At 37.4% G+C, this 27,965-nt stretch overlaps 1 long non-coding RNA gene and 15 other non-coding genes across 16 annotated transcripts in view; all 16 read left to right on the forward strand.

Annotated features, from left to right (window-relative positions):
- Window positions 1–27,965, forward strand: part of LOC132670316 (uncharacterized) — a 73,204-nt gene that overhangs the window by 27,795 nt on the left and 17,444 nt on the right. The window contains exons 7-19 of the long non-coding RNA XR_014137859.1: window positions 3,651–3,733; window positions 14,480–14,519; window positions 15,605–15,678; window positions 16,551–16,612; window positions 18,030–18,101; window positions 18,824–18,906; window positions 19,638–19,693; window positions 20,529–20,615; window positions 21,780–21,866; window positions 24,527–24,603; window positions 25,760–25,846; window positions 26,743–26,826; window positions 27,759–27,840. This is a non-coding gene — a long non-coding RNA (uncharacterized LOC132670316). The remainder of the gene's footprint in view (window positions 1–3,650; window positions 3,734–14,479; window positions 14,520–15,604; window positions 15,679–16,550; window positions 16,613–18,029; window positions 18,102–18,823; window positions 18,907–19,637; window positions 19,694–20,528; window positions 20,616–21,779; window positions 21,867–24,526; window positions 24,604–25,759; window positions 25,847–26,742; window positions 26,827–27,758; window positions 27,841–27,965) is intronic.
- Window positions 2,106–2,180, forward strand: LOC132670619 (small nucleolar RNA SNORD113/SNORD114 family). The gene has a single exon (XR_009606845.1). It is a non-coding gene; the product is annotated as a small nucleolar RNA SNORD113/SNORD114 family (small nucleolar RNA).
- LOC132670616 (small nucleolar RNA SNORD113/SNORD114 family) lies at window positions 5,557–5,631 on the forward strand. Its single transcript, XR_009606842.1, has one exon. It is a non-coding gene; the product is annotated as a small nucleolar RNA SNORD113/SNORD114 family (small nucleolar RNA).
- LOC132670622 (small nucleolar RNA SNORD113/SNORD114 family) lies at window positions 8,569–8,644 on the forward strand. Its single transcript, XR_009606848.1, has one exon. It is a non-coding gene; the product is annotated as a small nucleolar RNA SNORD113/SNORD114 family (small nucleolar RNA).
- On the forward strand, window positions 10,910–10,983 carry LOC132670613 (small nucleolar RNA SNORD113/SNORD114 family). The gene has a single exon (XR_009606840.1). It is a non-coding gene; the product is annotated as a small nucleolar RNA SNORD113/SNORD114 family (small nucleolar RNA).
- Window positions 13,104–13,176, forward strand: LOC132670617 (small nucleolar RNA SNORD113/SNORD114 family). Its single transcript, XR_009606843.1, has one exon. It is a non-coding gene; the product is annotated as a small nucleolar RNA SNORD113/SNORD114 family (small nucleolar RNA).
- On the forward strand, window positions 15,050–15,124 carry LOC132670597 (small nucleolar RNA SNORD113/SNORD114 family). The gene has a single exon (XR_009606827.1). It is a non-coding gene; the product is annotated as a small nucleolar RNA SNORD113/SNORD114 family (small nucleolar RNA).
- On the forward strand, window positions 15,980–16,054 carry LOC132670576 (small nucleolar RNA SNORD113/SNORD114 family). The gene has a single exon (XR_009606807.2). It is a non-coding gene; the product is annotated as a small nucleolar RNA SNORD113/SNORD114 family (small nucleolar RNA).
- Window positions 17,206–17,280, forward strand: LOC132670606 (small nucleolar RNA SNORD113/SNORD114 family). Its single transcript, XR_009606834.2, has one exon. It is a non-coding gene; the product is annotated as a small nucleolar RNA SNORD113/SNORD114 family (small nucleolar RNA).
- On the forward strand, window positions 18,431–18,505 carry LOC132670580 (small nucleolar RNA SNORD113/SNORD114 family). Its single transcript, XR_009606810.1, has one exon. It is a non-coding gene; the product is annotated as a small nucleolar RNA SNORD113/SNORD114 family (small nucleolar RNA).
- On the forward strand, window positions 19,231–19,302 carry LOC132670598 (small nucleolar RNA SNORD113/SNORD114 family). The gene has a single exon (XR_009606828.1). It is a non-coding gene; the product is annotated as a small nucleolar RNA SNORD113/SNORD114 family (small nucleolar RNA).
- Window positions 20,042–20,116, forward strand: LOC132670578 (small nucleolar RNA SNORD113/SNORD114 family). Its single transcript, XR_009606808.1, has one exon. It is a non-coding gene; the product is annotated as a small nucleolar RNA SNORD113/SNORD114 family (small nucleolar RNA).
- On the forward strand, window positions 21,207–21,281 carry LOC132670579 (small nucleolar RNA SNORD113/SNORD114 family). The gene has a single exon (XR_009606809.1). It is a non-coding gene; the product is annotated as a small nucleolar RNA SNORD113/SNORD114 family (small nucleolar RNA).
- Window positions 22,188–22,262, forward strand: LOC132670590 (small nucleolar RNA SNORD113/SNORD114 family). Its single transcript, XR_009606820.1, has one exon. It is a non-coding gene; the product is annotated as a small nucleolar RNA SNORD113/SNORD114 family (small nucleolar RNA).
- Window positions 26,188–26,262, forward strand: LOC132670586 (small nucleolar RNA SNORD113/SNORD114 family). The gene has a single exon (XR_009606816.1). It is a non-coding gene; the product is annotated as a small nucleolar RNA SNORD113/SNORD114 family (small nucleolar RNA).
- LOC132670594 (small nucleolar RNA SNORD113/SNORD114 family) lies at window positions 27,175–27,249 on the forward strand. Its single transcript, XR_009606824.1, has one exon. It is a non-coding gene; the product is annotated as a small nucleolar RNA SNORD113/SNORD114 family (small nucleolar RNA).

Consider the following 27,965-nt stretch of genomic DNA (forward strand, 5'->3'; position numbering starts at 1 on the left):
GGATCTCCCTTTCAAAGGCTGCATAATATTCCATTGTACTTATATTCCATAGTTTCTTTATCCATTCATCCATCAACACACACTTAGGTCTTCATTTGTGACATGTGCATTCAATGTTATAAATTTCCCTCCGAACACTGCTCTGGCTGTCATTTTCGTTTGTTTGTTTTTTAGGAAACAGGAAAGATTAACATAAGTGGATAATCGATTAAGTATATATCTCATCGAATAAGAAGCAGTTATGGACACATGTCGACAATGTGTCATATGAGAAGCATTAGGATTGATCTGATTGTGTTCACTAAATTTTATTAAAACTCAAAATGATCTTGTCAATTATTTTTGTGACTACCAAGCAGATAGATGGATGTTAGTATCACTCAGGATTTGTTTCTAAGTCTTCGCATTCACAAATTTTGATGTGTCGTTATAACTGCGTAAGTGAGTAAAATCCTATCTTAATTATTTAAAATAAGAGACAGCACAGATCAATGAGGAGCGTGTTTTATGAGACAATAACAATGATTGGTTTGGGTTTTCGCTACTGATGTTTGTAGAAAGAAAAAAAATTCCTGTTCTGCTCCCATCTTTGGTAAGGGACATGTATATCGTTGCATTGAATAGTATTTTTGTTCTGGATTATTTCTGTTCTGGTTTACCATTTTGACTTTCTTTATATAACGAGTGTATGGTTAAATCATCCCATCAGTAAGTAAATAAATGATTAAGTGAATAAATAAGTGAGCATATAAAATGCGATCAGGCAGGAGTCATCCCACATAATGTAAAATAAAGATTTAAACGCAACCAGTTCTGCAAAGGCAACATCCATGAAAGTCATCTTGTATTCTCTTAAAACTATTACGATATAAAGATACTTTCGATATGCTTATTCCGGTGTCGTGTAGTTGACAGTGGCTAGTACATTCTTTAAAAGTGAAAGTAAAATGCTAGACTAATGAAGAAGTGCCCAAGTTTATTCTAGTTCCACATAATTCACATGCATTAAAAATCTAGATTAATTGTACTTTTTCCTTCACAGAATGACCATGAGACAGCAGATGTATTCATTTTTTTTTTAATTTTTTTTTAACGTTTATTTATTTTTGAGACAGAGAGAGAGAGAGAGAGCATGAACAGGGGAGGGTCAGAGAGAGAGGGAGACACAGAATCTGAAACAGGCTCCAGGCTCTGAGCTGTCAGCACAGAGCCCGACGCGGGGCTCGAACTCACGGACTGCGAGATCATGACCTGAGCCGAAGTCGGGCGCTCAACCGACTGAGCCACACAGGCGCCCCTGTATTCGTTTTCTAAGAAACAAAATATTGGCCGTCAGCTCTGTATGTAGGAGCTAGACAGATGTAGAGACAAGTGTAAGTAACACTCACAGTTCCCATCCTTGGTTGGGATGCTTTGGTTGATGAGTGTTTAGTGGGATAGCAAAAGAATCGATGTCTATAAAAGTAATAAAAATCTCCAAATCTGGGCCGGTGATGGGAATATGTCAGGAATCAAAAGCTATGTTTAATCTAATTTGGCACCAACGAAGTGATTAAAAAAACCGTCATTTCATTCATTTTCAGAAGTATTTAATATTGCAGTTTATTTCCCTCCCCAGAGGACTTAACCATTTCCGTATTGGGATAGTCCCGGCTGATAACTGTTTTGCGTTGCAACCTGTAAGCAAGTAGAATGCTTTGTTTTGAGATGTGAATAAAGATGGTGTGGTGTCATCACTTTTCACTGAGCCATCTTCATGGGGAAATTAGGGGCATTCGCTTTCAAGTGTCCCCTCTCTGAAAGACAGCTTTCATACTGTTCTTCCTTTCCGATCTTCTACTCTAATAAACATCTGCCTGCTGCTCAATTCAATAGAAGAAAGCCACAGAAGGACCAGTGGTGAATGTGGATTTGGTATGAAGCATGGATATTAATTGACGACACATATTCTCCGAGGTCCGTTGTAAAAGGAGATTTAGTCTATTTGCTTTACGGGGAAAGAGCCATTAATGCGAAGATCTTATCCTGGAACTTTATGATAGCGTTGTATTCATGGATCAATCAATCAACCAATCAATGAAGATATAAAGGAAGAAAAACGTGCCTGGACCAATGATGAGTACCATGGGGTATCTGAAACAGGAGTTTTGATTAAACCCATATGCAACTCTGAGGTCCATTACAAAGAGACACATAGTTATTTCCCCTCTGCGGGAAAGGAGCACATGTTACCTTTTGTGGTTCTTGGAGATGGATTGTATTTTATTATTATTATTATTATTTAAAAAAAATTTTAACATTTATTTACTTTTGAGAGAGAGAGAGAAACAGAGTGCAAGTGGGGAGGGGCAGAGAGAGAGGGAGACACAGAATCCTAAGCAGCCTCCAGGCTCCGAGCTGTCAGCACAGAGCCCGACGCAGGGCTCAAACCCACAAACCGTGAGATCATGACGTGAGCTGAAGTTGGACACTTAACCGACAGAGCCCCCCGGGCGCCCTGGATTGTATTTTTTTTTTTTTATAGAATCGATTCACAAATAAATAAAATGTATCAATGAATGAAAAAAAGAGGACAATTTATACGCTTATTAAGGGAAGTCATGCAACATGGAGTAGTAATATGAAAATTTGAAACTCCGACTTCCAAGAAATGGTCATGAAAGGAGTATATGGTCACTTGTACATAATACTCAACAATGTTTGCTGGTTGCTCAAGGGTTGCCGAGGGATTCTTTTATTAAGGAAATGGCAACACACTGACTATAATAGTTGGTTACATAACCACATAATTGAGAGCCAAGCAGAGGCCAGTGATGAGAATGATTTATATGACAACACTCATCATTACTCTTTTTTCAACTGATTTTTATGAAAACAATAAAAAAGAAGCAAGTATGTTATTGACAGTAGTGACTGTGGACAGACATAAATTTGGCTCAGTCTTCTTGTCTAGTGGATCTGATCACAGATTCCAGTGATTTTGTGTCAGAGGAAGAAGGTATAATTTTATGTCTCGATCTATTTTTTAAAAGTCAGCAGACTATGGACCAATTAGGAACATGTGTTTTAATACGAGGATACCGATTCATCTTACTTTGCTAATGACAAATATTCTAGGAACAATTTTAGGCTCTTCCATTTTTTGAAAGGTGCATCTGGACCTTTCCAAGTTGTGGTAATTTGGTTCCGGGCTGGTGTTTGACCATTCTGAGTTTCCGTTAGAAAAATGATATTATTATTCCCTGAATAATAAAATAAACCAGTGAGTGAGTGAATCCATGAATCCATAAGTGCATGTAGTGGAGGACTGGGAGATTGTGCCGGGAAGCAAATATGTTCAATTCTACGCAGCCAAGTCCAATAAAAAGATGATCGTGGCTTTCCCTATGTAGGTAGCAAGGAAAGTCAGATGTCTCTGATTGTTAATAGCTTTTATTTTGTGTTGAGCGATGAATTCAATAGTTTTCCTATCAACTAGTAGAAACTTAACTCAGTAAGAGTACCACCCTTGAGAAATTCGTAAGAATGTGATATGAAATAGGGCTTCTGATTAACGGTTCCTCTCGACACATTTCAACTTAAAAAAGCGCACTCTGTCTTCATTGTTTTTACAAATTGGCTTCCCTCCCCCCTTTTTCCTTTGTTCATAGAATGAACACACAGCTGATTTAATCGTTCTATGATCGTGAAGACATGGCTGTGAATTCTGGGACTGAGAAACATAAAGACCGAGGTAAGTAAATATCAGTGTTTGCGTTTAAGGCTTAGATGGGGTTTATTTATGGGAGCCCACTAAATTATTTCAATAAAATAAATAGTTAAACAATGTAGGAGATTCAGGCATGCCAGTCATGAGCCCCAAGTCTAGAATGTGTCACAAGCTAAAATTTATGATTACTTTGACTCATCCCAACTAAGAGCCGTTGCTGAAGTGATGGGGGGCGTCTCACATATTCTCAAAGCAGTCTGCCTTCTCAACTCACGCTCTTGTCCCATTTGCCTAAAACATACCTTCACTGAGGAAGATGTTAGCTGTTACCTCTGAGGCTGGAGCACCCCGAAAGATCGCAGATGTCAGTTTTGTCAGTTGTGGGTTAAGATGACAGGTCTCTGGGTGTTGATGACACTAGCTTTCCTGTAGGGGCAAGTCAAGGGAGAAAGGAGAAGGTGGTCACCGGTCCCTAAGTAAGGGACTGATATGAAGGGAGCGTCCCGATTAATCCCTGTGTGCAAAACAGAGGTTCACTATGAAAAGCGAGTGACCGTTCGCTTTCCATGAATGGGGGCGGTGAGCAGATCTCGGTTGTATGGAAGGCTTTTGTTCTCAGTTTTGTGTCATTAAAGGGCATTGAGTGTATAATTCGGATTCATGAATCTATGAATGAAGCCTTGCAAGAAGGCATAAGTGAACGAAGAACTCGAAAGCCGTGCCCAGATCAATGATGAGTATCAGTGGAGTTACCTGAATCAACACCTTTGATGAAGTCCTCTGTGTAGCTTTGAGGTCCGTTACAGGAAAAGAACCAGTCAATCTTCTCTGTAGAAATTAGCTAATAGTGGAAGTTAGGAAAATTCAATAAGCTTGCCCCAGGCTTTTGTGGTTCATGGCTACGGATTATGTTATTTCAAGTGAATCCATGCATGAGTAAAGAAAGAAATGAATACATGAGACGCTAAAATCATGGAACGATTAGCAGAGTGCAGCAAACGCTGTTAATATCGATACAATTCTGAGGGAAAACGGAAAGGCTCACTCTGTAATCCTCTTTTATATGGAACATACTAGTATCTGCAGTTCAGACCCAGTGTCTTGAGTGTCTGTAGTTTGCTGGGGAGTTTTTAAGCTAAGAGAAAGGGAAGTGTTTGCATCAGTCAATAATCTATGAGATAACCATCTCTTTAATAGGCGTTGATACAGGTGGAGATTTGTAATCGTTATAGCTCTTAATCTTGGGCTAGGTGATAGTGTTTATTGTATTATTTATAAGAATTCCATACGGGTTTAATAAAGAATAGGATGCTGGAGCCAAAGTTCATTGGTATCTAGCTCTGCCTGATGAACAGCCATTAAAAATTTTTTTGAACGTAGCCTTAGTCTGCTTTTTCTTACCCAGAGTGAACAACAGCATAGCTGACTCAGTCATTTAGTAAGGAGTTATTGTAGTGAACCAGGAGCATGAAGAATCATTTAAGTAAGTCCCTTAGTTTACATTCTTTGTTTGGATGGGTTGCTCACGGGTGTCACCCGAAGAGTTTCGAAGCAAATAATTGTGCACCACGCACACACAAATAAATAAAACACTCGCAGGTATGGATCAATGATGGGAATGTATTATAGACCCCAAATTATGTGTAATCTAAATCAGCACCGCAGAGGTAATTTTAGAAGAAAATATAATGTTATTTAATTTGTTTTCAGAGCAGTTTCATATTATTTCTTTCTTTACGTTTATTAGCTCTGCAGGAGAAAAGCCTAAAATTCACGGATCTTGTGATTGTGTTATTATTATTTGTGAATCAGAAAATGAGTCAATAAACCAAAAAATTTTCCTAGCATGGACCAGTGATGAATGTCATGGGGTTTCTGAAACAAGAATTTTGATTAAACCCATCTGCAACTCTGAGGTCCATCACAAAGGAACACCTTATTATTCTCTTCGTGGGAAATAAAAGCCTTCAGCATCTCATTCGTGGGCTTTTGTGGTTTGGGGTATGAATTGCATTATTATAATACAATTAGCCCATGAATAAAGAAATACATCAATGAATAAAGAATAAGAAGGATATGCGTGCACTGCTTTTAGGGCATTCAATGAAACAGGGATCATTATTCCAACAATTTTGAGATTCTTAGCCCTAATAAATTAGCAGTTAAGGCTTTTATCACTTTGGTGAGGGGCATATGGTCAACTGTGCCTAAGAGTCAATGGTTTGTTCTGTGTTGAGGCACATTGCCAATTGATCATTCTATTAAGGAGAGGAAAATACATTTACATAAATAGTTGATTGAATAAACTATCTAATTGAGAGAGAGAGAGCATGGTGTTACTGTTTCATACGGCCACACTCATGATTAATGCAGTCTTCTTAGGCAGTTTTGTGTAAGCAAACAAACACTAAAGAATCAGTTCGGTATTCTTCCGGGTAATGACATAAGGACAAATGTAAATATTATTCAAGGTACTTCTCCAGTGTGGGTGGGCTGACACATATTGAAGTATAATTATAAGTGAACAAATGCATATGCATTTATATCTCAGTGTTTTTTTGAAGTCAGCCAACAATACATTAAAGGAAAGCATGCAGTTGAATTTAAAGGTCATGATGTATCATGTTTTACCCAACTCATATCCATAGGAAGGAAAAGAGTTCTAAGCCTTTCTGCTGGTGCATGTAGACATTTGTAAATAGTGAGCATTTTGCTTCTGTTTTGATGGTTGTTTAATTTTGGGGATTCTTTTAGAAAAATGAAGGGATGATCTTACTATCCTGTGAGTAATTAAATAGAATAATTAGTGAGTGAATTAATAAATATATTAAGTACGGTCAGATTTGGATCACTGGTGAGATTGTGCCCTGAATGGAATCTCCCAGGTATCCAGTGCTGCACAAATAAATTTCTTTCTTTTTTTTTTCTGGAATAAAGTTTTTAAATATGCAATTTATTGTCAAATGGGTTTCCATACAACACCCAGTGCTCATCCCAACAGGTGCCATCCTCAATGCCCATCACCCACTTTCCTCTCCCTCCTCCCCCCCCCCCCACCCCCCCATCAACCCTCAGTTTGTTCTCAGTTTTTAAGAGTCTCTTATGGTTTGGCTCCCTCCCTCTCTAACTTTTTTTTTCCTTCCCCATCCCCCATGGTCTTCTGTTAAGTTTCTCAGGATCCACATAAAAGTGAAAACATATGGTATCTGTCTTTCTCTGTATGACTTATTTCACTTAGCATAACACTCTCCAGTTCCATCCACGTTGCGACAAAGGCCATATTTCATTCTTTCTCATTGCCAAGTAGTATTCCATTGTGTATATCAACCACATCTTGTTTATCCATTCATCAGTTGATGGACATTTAGGCTCTTTCCATAATTTGGCTTTTGTTGAGAGTGCTGCTATAAACATTGGGGTACAAGTGCCCCTATGCATCAGCACTCCTGTATCCCTAGGGTAAATTCCTAGCAGTGCTATTGCTGAGTCATAAGGTAGATCTATTTTTAATTTTTTGAGGAACCTCCACACTGTTTTCCAGAGCGGCTGCCCCAGTTTGCATTCCCACCAACAGTGCAAGAGGGTTCCTGTTTCTCCACATCCTCTCCAGCATCTATGGTCTCCTGATTTGTTCATTGTAGCCACTCTGACTGGCATGAGGTGATACCTCAGTGTGGTTTTGATTTGTATTTCCATGATGAGGAGTGACATTGAGCATCTTTGCATGTGGCTGTTGGCCATCTGGGTGTCTTCTTTAGAGAAGTGTCTGCTCGTGTGTTCTGCCCATTTCTTCACTGGATTATTTATAAATTTCAACAAAAAAGATGATCTTGGCTCTTACCTACATGGGTGGCAAGTACAGACAGATATTCCTGATAATTTTTTTTCTGTTTACTGCTAGGTTCAGTGGTGGTCATTGTATTATTTAAAATAAAAAAAAATTCCACAAATTAGTAAATATTAAGTAGAGCTCTGTCTTTCCAATGTTTAGGAAAGTAGGCAAACTCAGGTTTATGGTTACTGGATTTTTGATCATTTAGGATAGTTAAATGTAGACTGATTCTTTTTAAAGTTTGCTTTTTACTCCTCAGAATGAACACACTCTACCAGATTTGATTATTGATCAAGTCAAATCAAAAGATCTTGCCTTTTACCTCTTTGGGAAAGACAGAAGAGATAAGTGTAAGCAATAATCAATGTTCATGTATTGCTTGCGGGGCTTAGTCATGGGTATTCATTGAGATGTTTGGAAAGAGTAAGTGGCCATATACATGGACAATTCAAAGGTGATCTTGCATTGATCGAAGACGAAAAGGTGTTTATGAATTCAGAATTACGATTAATCCATTCCAGCCATTACTGAATTCATTAGGACAAAGGATGAAAGGCATGTTAGCAATTTTCAAAACATTTTAATATTCCATTTCATTTTTGTTCCATGGTGGATTCAAACACTTCTCCACTGGTTGATATTATTATAGACTGTGGACCCGGCAAGGGCGGGGAACCATAGGAAAATGGAAAATGTTGCCTTTTCCTTAGTTGTGGTACAGAATGGCAGTTCACTGCACCATCTTTGAAGTATGGATGTTAAATGAAAGAGGCCCCAGCAGGGACCAATGACTAATGGAATTAGGATGATGCCAAGAGTTGGATTGATTCATATTGGCAATGCTGCGGTGCATGGCACAAGGAGAACTAGTCCTGCAGCTCTGTAGGAAGTAAACTTTCATGGACTTCATCTCTTCAAGGATGTTGGTCTTATTTTCCTAACTCTTGCACGTTGACCATATTATTAATGAGTCAAGGAATAATAAGTCAAGAACAATATATTAAGTGAAGGCACAGAATACCAAGTCTGGATCAATGATGAGTGTGCGTGGGGCATCTGAATAAAAGTTTTGATTAAACCCAGTCTGTAACTCTGAGGTCCATTGCATCTATGGGAAATGTGCTTATAGAGGAAGTTAGAAATAGTCAAGAATCGTGTTCTTGATTTTTTTTGTTGTTGTTCACAAATAGGGATTGTATTATTATAAGTTAATCGATGCACGAATGAGTAAAGTATAAATGAAGAGATGGGTTGTACCTTATTTAATTATGAGAGGAGCTAATGAACCAAGGATTACTGTTAATATAGCTTTTTGGAATTTGGAGTTAAAATAAAATGGTATAAGGCTGCTCCTCCTTTGGGAATGTATAGATAGATATTTGTGGACATCAGTGTTGTTGTTCTGAAGTGGCAGTGAGTTGGTGGCCTATCTCATTTTAAAAAGGGACAAAAAACTCATATGATTACATAGCAATCAGCAATACGTAATATAATACATGTATTCCACTGTAATAGAGCAAATCATGATAAACCCATTAGTGTAAAATTAGTTTCAATAAGCAATAATTTAATACAATCAATAATAAAAAATAAAAGACATTATTAAATAACTGTTGAAACTTAGAAAAGGTCTAAGCATGAACACCAAGAAGGTGAATATAGTAATTGTGTTCATTGGTTTTTATTAAAAAAAAAGTAAATGTGTTTTGTTGATGATTTCTGTGAGTGAAAAGCCAATGGATACATTTAGTATCACTCAGCCTTCTTGGGAAGTATCCTTAGGGCTCACCATTATCGGTGCCATTGTTATTAGTGAGTAAAAGAATGATTTTACGTCACCATCTATTATCTAAAAGAACATAAATCATAGGTCAGTGAGGAGCATATATAATGTATAAAGGAGCATGACTGACTCTGTTTTACCCTCTTCAAGTCCACGGGCCCCTCCTTCTTTGGGGGAAGGATCATATAAACCCACTCTCTAAAGTACATCTTGCTGTTAACACTTAAATCCAAATGAATGAAAAATAAAAACTCAGTTCCTCAGCAACGCTAGTCACATTGCAAGCCCTGTGTGGCCAGTGGCTACCACACTGAGTACTGCTAATAGAGAATGTTTCCATCACTGTAGCAAGTTCTACCAGTGCAGACAGTGCTGAGATAGAAAGTTGTATGTAGTAGTATTTAGTTTTGGGTGGTTGATGGCTCTACCACTTTGTGTTTTTTGTAGGAAAAAAAAAGAGGATCTAATTAAATTATCCTTAGAGTTATGTAAAAAGTGAGTACATAGATTAATCGAAAAACATAAGAATTAAAGTACAGTACGGCTCATTGGTCAGATCGTTTCATGAAAGAAGAATTTAAATTCAACCCATTTTGCTAACGTTTTCTCACTGAATGACTCTGTGGACTTTTTACTATTTGGTAGGTTATATAGACAGATATCCATAATAGTTATAGTTCTTTTAGTGTTGGGCAGAAGATTATAAAAGGTCTTCAGTGTATTAATTCCTACTAAAAATTGAATAAGTCAGTAGGGGCAAAGGATGATCCTGTTGTATTGATGAAAATGTGACACAAACCAATATTTATGATTAATCTACTAATGCAGAACCAATTTCTATTTAAAATCTAAATGTGTACTTTTTATTCTTTAAAAAAATCTATCTTATCCTCCTGAACGAATACTCCACATTGGATTCAGCCATTGTCCAATGAAGAAGCTCTTGACTGTTACCTCTGTGGGTAAGGGGCAAATAACAATCAAAGTTTGTGCTTGGTTTGTATGGTTTGTTCATGTGTGGTCACTAAGGTAGTTGAATAGAACAAAAGGCTATATACACGAAAATAAAATCTGAGAACGCCAAGTAAGGACCAGTGGTGGGAATGTGTTCTGGGCCAAGGAGTAGAAGTAACCCATTTCAGCACAACTGAGACGCATTTTTTGTTTTTAAAGATGGAAGGCATGTACTTGATTTTTGGAACTGTTTGCTATTCCGTATTGTTTCTAAACACAGTTGATTTAAGCGTTACCATTTTGAGAGAGATCCAGGCTATATTAACTGTTTAGAAGAAGGAAGCTCTCAGAAGGTGGAGCATATTGTGTGTGTTCTAGAAAAACCATTGTGGTTTTTTGTTGTTAATTACACAGCGCTTAAAGTTGGACAAATTAAAACATGGCCCAATCCTGGGGCATTTTTAATGATGGTATTGATACAAAGCAAGGTTCACACTAAGATCTAGGCTAAAAGCTCTGTGGGAAATTGGTCTAGAGACTGATCATAGTACTATCAAGTATCTTGTTCCAGGAGTTGGTAATTCCTGGGAAAATGAAGATAGAAATGAATGAAGAAAAAGAGTGCCAAGTCTGGACCAATGATGAGATTGGAGGGTGTCTGAATCAAAAACTTTGATTAAAGCCATCTGTGACTCTGAGGTCCGTTATTTAAAAGTGGCCTCATATTTTCCTCTATGGAAATGAGCTTAGAGCAGAATTTCTGAATGTTAAATTCCTTGATCATGGGTATACACACTTTATGGGAATAGCTTGAATTCTTGTAAGTAAATCATGAGTGAATACATGAAGAAATATATAAATGAGTAAATATAAAGAAACCTGGGTATAGGCCAATTATGAGAGTAGGTAATGAAACTGGGATTATTACACGTTTCTGAGGCATTGAATTCCAGTGAAATCTATTTGTAAGGGCTGTTGCCCCCTTTTTTGGAAGGAGTGGGTAGACAGATGCATGTAAGATTCAGCATCTTTGTTTGATTTAGGTGGTTGCTTGCTGGTTGGTTGTTTGTATTTAGAAAAGGAAAAATTGCATACATAAATAATTCATTAAATGTTTAATTGGAAAAAGAATGAGCATAGTTCATATTAGAATGTGCCTTATGAACAGAGTTATTATTAATGTACCTCTGTTCATTGAGTTTTATTAAAAACAAGGAAAACGATCTCACGTTTAAAGTTCTGTGGCTAATGTAGTAGACACGTGGAGACAAAACAATGCTGTTCAAGTTTCCTGTCTAATATTAGTTAATTTCCAGATATTGATGAATTGCTACATTTGAGTAGATTAAATGCTAATCACAGTTTTTAAAAGGGGTCAAAATGTGGCCCAGTAAGAAGCAAAAATAATCCTTACCTGTACTTCTGATCCTCTCTTCCTAACTTGGTTATGGGCGTGTAGACACTTGTACATGAAGAGCATTTCTATTCTGGGTTGTTCATGGATTTACCATTTTGTTTGTGTGTGTGTGTGTATATAGGTGTGTGTGTTAGTATACTTGAATGTATGATCAACTAGTCCACAAGGCATTCCATAAATTAATAAATAGAACAATGAACAATTGAATTAACATGAGTAGGGTGAAAGCATAGATCTTGGTGACAATATGCCATGAGTCACAAATTTAATGTCATCTATTTCTACACAAATTGAGTTCTTCAAAAAAAGGATTGTCTAGGCTCTTGCCTATATGGATAAGGGGTGTGTAGACAGATATGTGCAATAGTTTTTATTTTTATGTGATGAACTCAACAGTGTTCATTGTATTATTTAAAATTTATAGTTAAATCAGCAAATTAAAAAGGAGTGATGTTCTTGGATCAGTGATGACAGTGAGAAGTGAATCAGCTTCCCGATTAATTTTGTACCACACAACTGTTGTCCTTTAAATCAATCTAAATCTGGACTGTTCATTCTTTCGAATATTGACACTTGACTCCAGAATGGAGACCATGGCTGATTTAACCAGTCTCTACTGATGAAGATCTTGGCTGTTATCTTTCTGGGTAAGGAACCTAATGACTAAAGTAAAGAAGAGGCAAAGGATCTTGTCAATTGGGGTGAATTTTTCATTAGTGTTCACTGAATTATTTAAATGAAGTCATAGAGAAATCAGTGATATGAATGTGCTACGAAGCGAAGATTATGATTAATCTGATTCAACACAACTGGGGTTAAAAATAAGACAGAAGACATTTTATTCATTTTCAAAGTAGATTCATAATCCATCTTATTTTTGCACTGCATCTGGCTTCAACTTGTATCCAGTACTAAAATCTAAGACTGCACCGTTGAACGTGGTTGTCCCGAGCCACATGTGGCTATTTAAATCTAAAATAATTAAAGTCCAGTGAATTTTAAATTCAGCTCTTCAGTTGCACTAGCCCCATTTCAAGTACTCAGTAGCTACATGTGGCTTATAATGACCATATCAGAGAATGCAACATAGCACATTCGTATTCTGATGCAAAGTGCTATTGGGTAGCTCCTTAGTGAAGGAGTACACAGAAAGATGGCAGACGGTTGGAATAGGATGCAAGGATGTTAACTGATCCATACATACCTCACTGAGGGCCACTACTAAGGATATTTTTAGTTTATGGGAGAAGAGTCTGTAAATAGACCTTGGTCATATCCAAGGATCTTGTTCTTGTTTTTTTTTTGTTTTTTTTTAAAGTCATGGACATTGATTTTATTACTGTTGATGAATCAATGTTGATGGATCAATGAATGGATCAATAAACGAAGGTATAAATGAAGAAAAAAATGGATCAATGATGAGTACCCTGGGGTGTCTGAAATCAAGGATTTTGATTAAACCCTATAACTCTGAGGTCCATTACAAGAAGATTCCTCTCTTTGGTCTCTATGGGAAATGAGTTTATTCTAGGAGTTAAAAATACTCAGGAGTTTGCTCTTGGGCTTTTAAGTATTGTATTTTCAGTAAATCAATGCATGAATAAATCAAGAAACAAATAAATGAATAAAGACAAAATGGGTTATTTCTGGTCCAAATATGAGAGTATGTAATGTAATATATATAATATAAAAATCAATGTTAATAAATTTCTGAAGCACTGCGTTCCAGTAAAATAAATGGATTAAAGCTGACCCTTTTGGGTAAAGAGAATTTAGATAAATGGATGTAAGAACCCATGTTGTTTTGCTGGGTTGGCTTGTTGTTTTTTGTTTTACTAAGAGAAGAGCAAAACATTTACTTAAAATTAATTATCAATTAAATAACTACGTAATTGAAAGAGGGCTTACACATGGACTTTTGTTGAGAATGTGTCACATGGCCAGTTACAATTAATCCAACGATCTTCACTGTGTTTTTAATTTAAAAAAAAAAACAGGAAAAAAATCATCTGATCTTTTTTCTGTGCCTAAGGAGCATATGGACAGGCATTAATATTGTCTTGTTTCTGTGGATTCACAAATATTAATGATATTATTAAAAATGAATAAAAGAACAAGTAAATATATTCATCAATTATTTGAAAGAAGACAAAGCATGGACCATGAGTAGCATGTGTTCTGGAACAAGGAGAGTGATTAATCCAGTTCTACCAAACTGCTCTCCAGATAAAGAAAATAAGACTTATGCTCTTAAGTTTTGGGAATGGTGAATATGCTTAGATTGATTTTCTTTTTGTGGCTTGGTGCAATTTCTTTAAAACAGCACAAGATAAGTGACTCCATATGTGACTATGTTAATACATACCTATAGAAAGGTGGGACAAGCGTGGGCAATTGCTGAGAATGTGTCTGAATCTAGGATTCAGATTAATATAGTTCTTTCCAAGCAAGATTCATTTAGAAGAAAGATATAGCTCTTGCCTAGCTGAGTAGGGGGCGTAGAAGCAGATAGGAGTGGTTGTCGTGGTTCTTATTATTTTTAACGGGTGTTGGTTTCCAAGGCATTCATTATATCAGTTAAATTTAATGCTTGAATCAATCAAGCAATAAATATGCAATTCAGAGTTTTAATACATAATGAGCACTAAGGTTTATTTCTAATCATTTATTGTTGACTTGAACTCAATTAAAATATTGGAATCTAGACTGTTCTGTATCTATCGGTCCACCTATCATCTACATAATTGAACCTTTTTATTTTCATATTTGCTTTATACTCTACAGAATGGATGAACGATGAATCGATTATGGAGTATAGAAACATGTAAGTAACAGTCAAGGTAATTGCTTTTGGTTTGGTGGTTTGTCATGGGTGTTAACTCCGTTATTGAAAGGGAATAAATGGCTACATATACTAATAAAATGAATGAAGGTCATGTGTGGGCCAGTTCAGCACATCTGTGGTCAATTGAGAAGAAAGCAAAACGATTTTATTCATTTTCACAGTTAATTATTCAATTAATGAATGGAAAACGTATTATTCAATTTGAATTTTGAGTCACAGTTGATTTAAAACTCCCTTTATTTACAGAGGCATAGTTTGGTCACAGTGAAATAGTAAAATGGGGTTAATATGATGTATCATATTAATCTATACAGGAAACATTGTGGACAACTAGTGAAAGATATATATCAGGGAGGTCGGGGGGATGTAATTCTATACAGAAATGTTAGAGATATTCAAGGATCTTGTCTCAAGTTTACATGACCTTTGGGCATTTTATTATTACTAGGGAATTGATGAATTAATCATTTAGACATGTACATATGACTGAACATAGTGAAGGCCAATCCTGGACCAATGATGATGATTGGTGGAGTATGAGTCCTGGATGATGGGTACTATGTAACTGGAACTCTGAGGTCCAGCACGATATGAAATCTGGTCTATACCTTCTATTGGAAATGATCCAATGGACAGATGTTAAGAATATTTAAGGTTCTTGTTCTTTGTGTGTTCATGGAATTTGATTCTATTATTGTGAAGGGATCAACAAAAAGAATCAAACGAGTCTATAAATAAAGCAAGAAAGTGAAGCCTTGTCCAGTTATGAAAATATATGGCAACATCAGAAATAATATTTATATATTGAAAACACTGAATTCCATTAAGAAATAAATGTCCTAAAGGTATTATCTCTTTGGCTAAGGTTAATATATGCACGGTGTAAATAATAGCCCATTTTCTTGTTTGGTCAGGGCCTTGTTCAACGTTGTTCGTTATCTCAAGAAAGAAAGCATCACAGTTTAATACATATCTAAATGACAAGTTAAATGCAAGGAGGCATATAAGGATAATGGATGGAGAGAATATTTCAGTCTTTTTATCATCTGTTTTTGTACTCTCAGAATGGATGTGCCAGGCCAGTTGAAGCATCTCCATGGTCATGAGCTGTTTGTTGCCTAGGAGCATAGAGACCAGTGTGAGTATCGTCAAAGTCTTGGTCTTGGTCTGAGAGGCTTTTAAAGATCCAAGAAGGCCAACCATGGACTAGTGTAAATACGGCATTGCCACGAGCAGTGTGTTGACGATGGCAAAATTCAGAATGATTAATGAGAGATATCATCAATGTGGTAAATGATCCTGTAGGTAGATATTCCAGATACTTAAGACTATTATTCTTAAGGTTTTGCGATTCAGAGTTATTTACTTAATTATTAATGAAATGAGGAATTAATCAATAAGCAAATGTGGAAACGAGTGGAGAAGAAGAGGGCCAGTTCTGGACCAATGATGACCACTGGTGGCGTATGAATCACGGATGATGAATATTACGTGTCTGAAACTCTGAGGTCCGACCAATAAGAAATATAGTGTGTTCCTTCCGTTGGAAATACTTCCGTGGACAGATGTAAGGAGTACACAGGATTTCGTTCTTTTCCTACATGTACATAGTTTTGATTTCATATTTATAAATGGATCAATGATAGAACCATAAAGAAATATATAAATCACTAAATATAAAAAGAAGAAGCATTGTTAAACTCCAAAAAAAAATGTGGTGAGGCAAGAAATACTATGAATATGAATTGAAATCACAGAAGTCCATTAAGAATTAATGGACCAACTGGGTTATCTCTGTGCAGGGATCATACAGGCACTGATTAATCACGGTCACTTTTGTTGTTACAGACCAGTCTCATGGGTGAGGTTGTTCATTTTGTTAAGGGGAGAATGTGTAAATATGATGAAAAAATAATAATCAAACGAATGAGTGAATGAAGTGTGAAACAAGGCTGAATGGAGAGACTGTCTCAATTTTTAAAATCATTTCTCCTGCTTTGTACTCCTCAGAATGGATGCAGTTAAGCTGATTCTCTGTGGCTGCCTCCATTGTCAGGAACACAGACACTAATGTGAGTAATGGTTACAGGGGTTTTAGTTTGAATGGTTACTTTTTAAAAAGTGCCTTAATAAGATGTATTTTGTATGAGCAGAGAAAGCCAACTGAGGCCCCATGATATTGGGTATATATATGCTATTATATGAGACATTGTGTTGATAAACCATGTACGACACATTGAAGATAATTAATATAAGAAATATACTGACGTGGTAAGTGACTGTATAGGCGGATGGAAGGACAGTTGATTGTATAGGGCGGATGGAAGGGACATTTAGTTCTTTTTATTTATTTTTTTAATTCAACGTTTTTTATTTATTTTTGGGACAGAGAGAGACAGAGCATGAACGGGGGAGGGGCAGAGAGAGAGGGAGACACAGAATCGGAAACAGGCTCCAGGCTCTGAGCCATCAGCCCAGAGCCTGACGCGGGGCTCGAACTCACAGACCGCGAGATCGTGACCTGGCTGAAGTCGGACGCTTAACCGACTGCGCCACCCAGGCGCCCCTATTTTTTTAATTCATAGGTATCTGTTTTATTATCACCAGGGAATTGGTAAATTAGTTAATAAATATTGATGGCAATGAAGAAAAAGAGGCCCAAGCTTGGATCGAATGATGAGGCTGGTGCCGTATGAATCACGCATGATGAATGATACGTGTCTGCAACTCTGAGGTCCAACGCAGAGGGAAATCTAGTCTACTGCCTCTTTTGGAAATGATACTATAGGCAGATGTTAAGAATATACAAGGATCATGTTCTTGGCCTCTGTGCACACGGATTCTGGTTCTGTTATTATTATGGGCTATATTAAAATTATAACTAGCCAATAAACAAATAGAAATAAATACGAATAAGTAAAACACTGGCGAATTATGAAAATGTGTCATGAAGTAAGAGAATCTATTAATATATGTTGAAAACACTGAGCTGCTTAAGAAGACATGGTTCAAAGGTGTTACTTCTTCGGCTAATGATTATACAGGAAGTACAAATAACCATCATTTTTCCTGTTCTGGCTCAGTGGCAAATTTGACGTTCGCCTTCTTTTTTTTTTTTTTTTAATGTTTATTTATTTTTGAGAGACAGAGTGTGAGTGGGGGAGGGGCAGAGAGACAGGGAGACACAGGATCCGGAGCAGGATCCAGGCTCTGAGCCGTCAGAGCCCACGCGGAGCTTGAACTCACGAGTGTGAGATCGTGACCCGAGCCGAAGTCGGCCGCCCAACTGACTGAGCCACCCAGGCACCCCCGATATTCACTTTCTTAAGAGAAATATTAATACATATTACCACCAAATAATTAATACCTAAATTACTCACTAAATAAGAGGTTAAATGCAAGGATTGCATAGAGAGGTGGAGAGATTGTGTCTCAGTTGTTTTTTTTTTTTGGTTTGTTTTTCTGTTCTGTCTGCTTTGTACTTCTCAGAGTGGGCACACCAAGGTGATGAAAGCCATCTGCCACGGTTACAGGCTCTATATGTAGGAGATGGAGACCAGCGTGAGTACAAAGTTCTTATCTTATTTTTGCTGATTTGTTTAGCATGTTGACTGTAATATTAAAAATATTTAAATATATAAAAAAGGCCAGCCCCATGATAAATATGAAATTGACATGAGACATTATATTGATTAACCAGTGTTCGCAACAGGGTAGATGATTGATAAAATATATATTCAAGGAGGTGGCAGTGATTCTATGGACAGATGTTAGGGATACTTGGGGGTCTTATTTTCAAGTGTTTTTGATTCATAGATATTTTATAGTTATTGATTTATTGATAATCACTGATAAATGTAGAAGCAAGTGAAGAAAAAGAGGGCCAGTTCTGGACCAATGATGACCACTGGTGGCGTAGGAGTCATGGATGATGAATACTACGTGTCGGGAACTCTGAGGTCCAACAAAATAAGAAATCTAGTCTCTTTTCTCTGTTGCAAGGGACCATATTGACAGGTGTTAGTAACAGACAAGGATCATGTTCTTGTTCCTTGTATTCGTGGATTTTTAATTCTTTTAGTATAGAGAAGTGAAAGAATCAATAATCAAATACAAATAAACATGAATAAGGAAAGGGTTGTAAAATATGTAAGTTAAGAAATACCTAAGTGGTTGAGTAAATGAAACGTGGAATGCAAAGCCAAAGAAAATAAGGTCTAAGGTTTTTTTGTTTGTTTGTTTGTTTGTTTTTTATATCACCTTCTGTGTTTTGCACTTCTCAGAGTGGATGCCCTGGAGCTAATTTAAGGATTCTTCCATGGTCGCAAGGCGTCTGCTTGTCTCTGTGTGTTTGGTGTATAGAAATGTGAGTTTTTATGGGTATATACTTTGTATTTGAAAGTTATGAAATATAATGAAATAAAGCCACCCATGGTCCATTGATAAATATGGAATTGATATTGCATTGCATTATATTGATTAATCCCCATATGAAACTTTGAGGGTGATTAATCAAGAACATATATTGATATAGTAAATGATTGTATGGACAGATGTAGGACTATTCAAGGCCTGTAGTCTAGGGGTTTTTTTTTCTTTTTTTTACTTATAGGTATTTATTTTATTATTTATTATTTGATGAATTAATTAATAAACAAAGGTAGATAAAATTGGAAAAAAAGGCCAAGGGTGGACCAATGATGATGGCTGGTGGCGTATGACTCACAGTTGATGATTACGTGTCTGGAACTCTGAGGTCCAGCGTAAAACGAAATCTAGTTGATTATCCCTGTTGGAAATGATCCTATAGACAATTTTAGGATTTCACAAAGATCTCGTTTGGGGGTCCTTATGTTCATGAATTTTGATTCTATTGTAGTAAGTGAATCAACAAAAAGATCAATATACAAATATATATAAAAGCTATTCTTGTTCTGGGTTAATGGAAAGCTCAATGTTTTTCTCGATAAAAAGTGAAATGCATATTACCCCAAATTAATATACAGCTTAATTACCGGGTAATGAACTGTAGACACAAGGATCAATAGAGAAAATGTATCAATCATGTTATTATCTACTCTGCTTTCTACTTTTTAGAATGGACACAGCCAAGGTGGTTTAAATAGTATGCCTGTAGGAACATGGAAACCAACGTGAGTAATAGTCAATGTTTTCATCTCACTTTGGGTGGTTTCTTTAGGGGATTCTCTGTAATATTTAAAAACAAGTATTCAATATAAGAGAAAAGACCAGTCATGACCCAGTCATGAAATTGGAAGTTTATGAAACATGATGTTGATTAATCTACTTGTACAACAATGAGGATGAATAATGGGAGGCATTTTAACGAGGCAATGATTCTACAGAAAAATGATAGGGATACCGAAGGCCCTTGTCCTTGGGCTTTTGTGATTCATAGTTAGTTACTTAATTACCTTAGTGAACTGATGAGTTAATTTTTAAAAAATGTATATGCGAATAAAGAAGAAGGGATCCAAGCGTGGACCAATGATGACAGCTGGTGGCGTATGAGTCATATACGATGACTGCTACGTGTCTGGAAGTCTGAGGTCCAACACGATTGATGTTAGGAATATACAAGGTTATTGCTCTAGTAATCACGGATCCGTGAATTTCTGTATTATTAATATAAATGAATGGATCAATGATAGAACCAATAAATAAATCTATAACTAAATAAAACCATGGAAGAAGTCTTATCAACCATGGATATATATGTAGTGAGGCAGGAACTACTATTAATGTAAACTGAAGAAACGGATAGAGGTTAAGAGATAAACGGATCAAGGGTGTTACCCCTTTTTCTAAGGATCATAACATTACATTTATATTTATGTTTGTTGTATGTGTATAAATTAGGAAAAGTAAGAAATACCTTTATGAATGAGTAAATGAAATGAGGAAACCAGGACCGTTTAGAGAAGTCCTCAATTTCCTTTATCATCTTCTTTGCTCTGTACTCCTCAGAATAGGTACATGCGTGAAGTTGGGTTGAAGCATCTTTCATGGTCACGAGCTCTGTGGGTGCCTTGTCTAATGAGCATAGAGGCCAACGTGAGTAAGAGTTAAAGTTCATGTCTTTGAGAATTTATTTTCAGGTACTCACTGTATTATTAAAAGTGTGAAATATGGGGGCGCCTGGGTGGCGTAGTCGGTTAAGCGTCCGACTTCAGCCAGGTCACGATCTCGCGGTCTGTGAGTTCGAGCCCCGCATCAGGCTCTGGGCTGATGGCTCGGAGCCTGGAGCCTGTTTCCGATTCTGTGTCTCCCTCTCTCTCTGCCCCTCCCCCGTTCATGCTCTGTCTCTCTCTGTCCCAAAAATAAATAAAAAACATTGAAAAAAAAATTTAAAAAAAAAAAAAAAAAAAAGTGTGAAATATAATAAGAAATGCCAGCCATCATGCATGATAAATATGGGGTTTATCTGCTGCGTGATAAGTATTAGTCCGCATATGGAACTTTGATGATCATTCACGAAATAGATATATCAATGGGCAGATGACCCTACAGGCAGCTATAGAATATTCATTGCTCTTATCCTTGGGTGTTTGTGAATCATGGCGTTTTAAGAGCTAATATTAGTGAATTCATGAATTGGTCAGTTACCTTATGCAGATGAGAATGAGGAGGAAGGAGGCCCAGATCTGGACCAATGATGATAGTTGGTGGCGTATGAGTCATGGATGATGAATATTACGTGTCTGAAACTCTGAGGTCCAATAAAAAGAAAGATCATCTCTTGCCTCTTTTTGCCATGATATCATAGACAAATATTAGGAAAAGAAAAGAACAATTTTCTTGTTTTGTGTTTATGAGTTTTGATTTTGCTGTACAAAATAGCCCAAAGAGGTAATCAGTATACAAGTATAAATAAGTTGAAATGAAGAGAGTGAAGCAAGTTTGCTCTTAATATACATGGTGGGGCGATAAAAGCCATTAACATATACAGAAAACACTGCAGTTCATTGAGAAAACGTAAGTGGTTCATATGTCTTACTCTTTGGCTAAGAATGATACAGAGACCACAAAGAACAGCCAAAGTTCCTATTCTGTGTTAGTGTTAGACTTGATATTGTTCATTTTTTAAGAGAAAAATAATAAATACGATCCCAATTCACTGTATTCCTAAAGGACTCACTGAATGTAGATAGGATGTGTGGGTCGATAGAGAGTATCTCAGTCTCGTTGTTTTCTGTTCTGCTTTGTATTATTCCTCAGCATGGATGCACTTGAACTCACTTGGGTGTTTGGCCGTGATCGGATGCTCCATGGATGCCCCTTGCGTGTAAGAGGATGGAGACCAATGTGAGTGACAGTCAGATTCTCCTCCCGGCTTAGGTGGTTTGTACAGGATATTCAGTGTCATATTAAAAATTTGAGGAAGTCCAAACACAGCTCAATGGCAAATATGGCATTGTCATGAAACATGTTAACTAATCAATATTGTCCACAATGAGGATCATTAGTGAAATAACTGTAAAGATTCAATAGGCAGATGCTAGGGATACTTAAGGATCTTGTCCTTGAGTTTTGTGATTCCCAGATACTCGTTTTATTATTACTAATGGCTTAATAAATTGACATCAAGCAAATGCAAACGAGAATGGAGAAAAGGAGACCTGAGTGTGGACCCATGATGACAGCTGGTGGCGTATGAGTCACATACGATGACTGCTACGTGTCTGGAAGTCTGAGGTCCATCCAACACAAAAATATCTAGTCAGTTTCCTCTGCTCAAAGTGTTCCTATAGACAGATGTCAGGGATATACAACAACCTTGTTCTTATTCATGAGTTTCTAGAAATATTACAAAATATAAATTTTATAATAAATAAACATTTTATACAAATGTATATATGAATGAATAAAGATGAAGAAGGTTAAGTATTGTTCATTATTAAAACAAGTTGTGGCCGGGGCGCCTGGGTGGCTCAGTCGGTTAAGCGTCCGACTTCGGCTCAGGTCACGATCTCACGGTATGTGAGTTCGAGTCCCACGTCAGGCTCTGGGCTCACTGCTCAGAGCCTGGAGCCTGTTTCAGATTCTGTGTCTCCCTCTCTCTCTGACCCTCCCCCGTTCATGCTCTGTCTCTCTCTGTCTCAAAAATAAATAAATGTTAAAAAAATAAAAATAAAAAAAAAAAAACAAGTTGTGGGAGAAATAGTAGTTTTTCTTCAAATCTTTCTTTCTTTCTTTCTTTCTTTCTTTCTTTCTTTCTTTCTGTTTATTTATTTTGAGAGAGGGAGAGAGAGAGAGAGGAAGAGAGGGGGAGAGAAAGAGCACGCATGAGTGAGCAGGGGAGGGACAGAGAGAGAATCCCAGGCAGGTGGAGCCTGATGCAGGGCTTGAACTCATGAATCATGAGATCATGACCTTAGCCGAATTCAAAAGTCAGATGCCCAACCGACTGAGCCACCCAGGTGGCCCTCAAATTTTTATTTAAATTCTAGCTAGTTAACATATAGTGTAATATGTTTCAGGAGTAGAATTTAGTGATAGAAATAGTACTACTGTAAGTTAGAATGGATAATAAATGGATTCAGTGTATTTAATTAATTAATTAATTAATTTAGAGAAAGAGAGAGAGAAAGAGAGAGAAAGCACGAGTTGGGGAGGGGCAGAGAGAGAGGGAGAGAGCGAATCCCAAGCAGGCTCCACCATTGTCAGTGCAGAGCCCGACTCTGGGGCTCGATCTCAGGAATCGTGAGTTCATGACCTGAGCTGAAATCGAGAATCGGATGCTTCACCGACTGAGCCACGCGGGCGCCCCCATTTTATATTTCTGACTAAGGATGACGTAGACAGTGATCAGTGATAGTTAGTTATGGAGTCATGGGAATAAAAGGAATATAGTCGATGATACCGTAGTAGTTTTGTGTGGTAGCTACACTTGGGGTGAGCACAGCGTGAGGTAGAAAGAAATTGGATCACGTGTTCTGCCCCTGAAACGAATGTAAAGTTGCGTGTCAACTATACTCAAATAAAAAACAATTTCAATGCCGTGATGCAGATATACCTTGAAAACATTACGCTAAGTGATAGAAGGCAGACAGAGAGGGTCACGTCGTGCACGACTCCACTTACATGAAATATCCCAAACACATGAATCCACAGGGAGAGAATAAGGATTGGTGGTTGCCAGGGGCTGGGACCCAGGGGAGTAGGGAGAGACTGCTTAACGCATATGGTATTTTATTTTGGAGTCATGAAAGTATTTTGAAACTAGGTAGAGGTGGTTGGTGGTTGCACGATATTGTGAAAATACTAAGTGCTGCTGTTTTGTTAACTTTATTTTTTATTATTATTATTATCATTTTTAAAGATTATTTATTTTGGGAGAAAAAGAGAGCGTGAGCAAGGGAAGGGCAGAGAGAGGGAGAGAGAGAATCCCGAGCAGGTTCCATGCCGATGGCATGGGGCTCAATCTCATGAACTGTGAGATCTTGACCTGAGCCAGAATCAAGAGTCAGATGCTTAACCACTGAGCCACCCAGGTGCCTCATGGTTTGGTAACTTTCAATAGCTAATTTTACCTAAATTAAGAAGCGAGACCTTTATAAGAAAAGTCGATTATTAAACTGAGAAACTTAGACATTTGATGTTTATTTTATAGAAGGAAAAAGAGGGGCCTGGGTGGCTCAGTCGGTTGAGTGGCCGACTTCGGCTCAGGTCATAATCTTGCGGTCCGTGAGTTCAAGCCCTGCGTCAGGCTCTGTGCTGACAGCTCAGAGCCTGGAGCCCGTTTCAGATTCTGTGTCTCCCTCTCTCTGACCCTCCCCCGTTCATGCTCTGTCTCTCTCTGTCTCAAAAATAAATAAACGTTAAAAAAAAAAAAAGAAAGGAAAAGAAATGTTACCATACGTTGATAAATAACTAAATGACTACCTATATGAATGGTGGAAGTATGGATCAATGGAAAGAATGTCTCAATCTTGTTATTGCCTTTTCTACTTGGTACTATTCAGAATGGAACCCCAGGCTGATTTTAGCTTCTGCTCTGATCAAGATCGACATGTTACTTCAGTGTTGGAGAGAGACCAAGGTGCGTACCGGTCAAAGAAGTCATCTTAGATTGGGCCATTTGTTGAAAGGTATACATTGAATTATTAAAAGGTATGGAACATAATTAGAAGAAGTTAACTATGTCCCAGTGAGAAATATGATACAAAACATGATATTGATTCATCAGTGAAGTGCAACATAGAGGCCCATTAATGAAATTAATGAAATAGAATCAGTCTATGTGGGAAATGACCCTACAGAGAGATTTTATTTTATTTTTAAAAATTTTTAATGTTTTACTTATTTTTGAGAAAGAGAGAGAGAGAGAGAGAGAGCGAGCACGTGTGCAAGGGAGGGAGGGCAGAGAGAGGAAGACACAGAATCCGAAGCCAGCTCCAGGCTCTGAGCTGTCAGCACAGAGCCCGATGCGGGGCTCAAACTCACAAACTGTGAGATCGTGACTTGAGCCAAAGTCAGATGCTTAACCGACGGAGCCACCCAGGCGCCCCGGTGCTATGGAGAGATTTTAGACATTGGGAAGGATCTTCTTGGATTTGGGGAATCACGTGTTTATTTTATTATTATTAACGGCTTAATGATTTATTTGATAGCAATGCAGACGTGAATGAAGAAAAAGACATCCAAACCAGAGCCACTGATGGCAACTGGTGGCACGTGCATATGGATGGTAAATAATATGTGCCTGGAGTACTAAGGTCCAACACAAGACATAATTAGTCAGATCCCCCTTTTGGACGTGCTCCTGTAGACACGTACTAGAAATATACAAAGATCATGTTCTTTCTCTGGTCTTTATCAATTTAGATTTATTATTATAAGTGGATCAATAATAGAACCACTAGTGAAATATAAACAAATAGATAAAGAAAAAGAGAGTGAAGCATTGTCCAGCTGTAAATGTATGTGGTAAGGCAAGAATTGTTACTACAGATTGAAAACACTGATGCCCCTTAAGGAATAAACGTATCAACAGTGTCACCTCTTTGACCAAGGGTCATAAAAACTCGTACGTAAGAGTTTGAGTTTTTAGGTCAGTCTCGAATCTGAGGTTGTTCCTTTGGTTAACAGAAAGAAAATTAATAAATATCTAAATGATAGGATGAATGAAATGTGGAAAAGAAGAATCGTTTCAGATCAGGTCTCATATTTCACATACTCTGTTTTGTATTCCCCAGGATGGACATACGCAAGCTGGTCGAAGAATTCTTCCATGGTCACAGTCCCTGTGGTTGCACCTGTGTTCCAGGTGTGCATAGCCCAACGTGAGTAGTCGAGTTCATGTTTTCATGTGACAGGCTTTAAAAATGGGGGTATTTACTGTATTGTTGATAGAATGAATAGAATTCAAAAGGCTAGCCATGGCCGATGATGAATATGGAAGTATTACCAAGTATTATGTTTATGAACCCATTTATGATAGACTAAGACTAATGAATGAGAGAGAGAGATATCAATATGATAGATGAATCTATGGGCAGATATGGAATATTCAAGGTCCCTTATTCATTTTTGTGGTGAATCTTAGGGTTTTAAAAATTAATATTAGTGAATTCAGCCATTAATGAAATAACATCCAGAAAATGAAGAGGAAGAGACTGAGATATGGACCAGTGATGACGGCTGGTGGCGTAGGAGTCATGGACGATGAATACTACGTGTCTGGAACTCTGAGGTCCAACAGGAAAGGAAATACGGTCTCTTACCTCCGCTTGACATTCTTCTATGGACTGATGTTAGGAATATAAAGGGACTGTTTTCTTAGACTGTTTTCTTGAATTTTGATTGTTTTACTATCAATGGATCAATTCAAGAATCAAGGTACAAATATTAATAAGCCAAAATGAGGAGCGTGGAACATATGCACTCAGTATACGTGGTGAGGCAATAGAAACTATTCAAATGTATTGAATATACTGAATCCCATTAAGGAGAATGAATGGTTCACGTGGCTCACCTCTTTAGTGAACAGTGATAGAGAAGTTCTCATTCTGGGTCTATAGCAAGTAGGAGGTTACTCACTTTTTTAATAAAAAAATAATAAACATTATTCTAAATTAGTGTATTTCCAAACGATTGACTCGATGTAAAGTGGAATGTGCAGAACGGTGGACATCATGTTTCAGTCTTGTTTATACCTACTTTGCTTTGTGCTTCTCAGAAAGAAAACACCTGCGCCGATTTAAGCGTCCATCATGTTTACGCACTCCAGGGTAGCCTCTTGTGTGGGAGCATGAAGTCCAACGTGCGTAATCATCAAATTTCTTGTCTTGGTTTGGAGGGTTTGTTCAGGGTGTCACTGGAATTGTTTACAAAGTCTTTAATGTAAGAGAAAAGGCCAACTATGGCCCAGTGACAAAGTCGAAGCTGTATGAGCCATTATGTTGATCAACCCACCATTACCGCAATGAGGGTGGTTAATGAAGAAGAAGTGTATTTAATTAGGCACTGATTCTCAAGAAAAATGATAGAAATACTGAAGGCTTTTGTCCTCGCTCTTTGAGATTCATAGCTACTTATTTAGTTACTATGAATAGATTGGTGAAGTAACATAGGAACAAATGGAGGTGAAAAGGACAAAGTGGACCAGTCCCGGACCGATGATGACAGCTGGTGGCATAGGAGTCCTACACGATGAATGCTACGTGTCTGGAAGTCTGAGGTCCAACACAAAGGGAAATCTAGCCTATTTCCTCTTTTTTTCAGATGATCCTATGGTTCGATGTTAGGAATATGCAAAGAAATGGTTCTTGTCATTTTGGATTCATGGGTTTCTACATTATTAACCTAAATGGATCAGTGACAGAACCAATAAAAAAAATCTGTAAATAAATAGAGGACAAAGACTTACCCCCTGTGAATATATTTGGTGAGGCAAGGAATTCTGTTAATACAAACCAAGGAACCTGATGCAGGCCGAGAAATAAACGGACCAAAGGTGTTAGCTCTTAGATGTTAGCATGTAGATGCTGATACTGAGAAGCAATGTTCAATTTTGTAAGCCTGGGTCATTCTCAGGTTGCGGGTGTTAATTTTGTGATATATTTGCTTATAATTTCATATGTATACATGTCGTTAAAAAATAATACCCAGGCAGCTGGAAAGACGAAATGAGGAAAATAAGACTAGTAGAGAAGTTTCAGTTTTTAATTGTCCGCTCTGGGTTACACTCCTCAGAATCAACACATTCCAGCTGATTCAGATTTTCTACGGTCAAAAGGTCTGTGATTTCCTGTGTGTTTGGGCCATGGGGATGAATGTGAGTAAAGATTACAGTTCTTGTATTTGTTTAAGCAGTTTTTAATTTCTATTTATTTATTAAAAATTTTTTTTTTAAATATTTACTATTTTTGAGAGAGAGACAGAGCACGAGCGGGGGAGGGG

The sequence above is a fragment of the Panthera onca genome, chromosome B3 (genome assembly GCF_046562875.1).
Source record: "Panthera onca isolate mPanOnc1 chromosome B3, mPanOnc1 haplotype 2, whole genome shotgun sequence".
In the NCBI taxonomy this organism is placed as follows: domain Eukaryota; kingdom Metazoa; phylum Chordata; class Mammalia; order Carnivora; family Felidae; genus Panthera; species Panthera onca.